The sequence below is a fragment of the Cicer arietinum genome, chromosome 6, assembly GCF_000331145.2.
Source record: "Cicer arietinum cultivar CDC Frontier isolate Library 1 chromosome 6, Cicar.CDCFrontier_v2.0, whole genome shotgun sequence".
Classification (NCBI taxonomy): domain Eukaryota; kingdom Viridiplantae; phylum Streptophyta; class Magnoliopsida; order Fabales; family Fabaceae; genus Cicer; species Cicer arietinum.
Genome location: NC_021165.2, coordinates 46,990,428 through 46,990,933, shown reverse-complemented (window position 1 = coordinate 46,990,933; position 506 = coordinate 46,990,428).

Here is a 506-nt window from a genome sequence, read left to right as displayed (position 1 = left end):
GTTCAGCACTCTCACCCATACTCAACCATCCTTCTCTAACATCATAATCAACTTTCATTGATAAAACTTTCATAAATTAAAGTCTCCTTTCCTCCAATTACCGAAGAAGAAATTACAAAAACACCCACTCTGAAATAGGTATTACAAACTCCTTCTTCTTCCTCCCAATTACCAAACCAAAACATGTTTACTCCATTAACCCCATTAGCATTACCAACTTTTTACGCGACAACTTCCATACAACCAAAAACAATAAGACCCGCAATCCAATCCCAATTAATCTCACCATTACAATTTGCTTTAAACATGCCGTCCCAATTAAATACTACAACACAAAAACCAGAAAAAAAAAAACCCTATTACACACCTCCTAGTAAATTAAATTGTCCATTTATAGAAAAGGATTACAAGAAAATACTTATTTCTTGTGGAACATGAATATTCATTAAGTAAATTATTTCTTCAGATTGTTTCTCATTATTACCCTCACGGATTTCATTATCTAC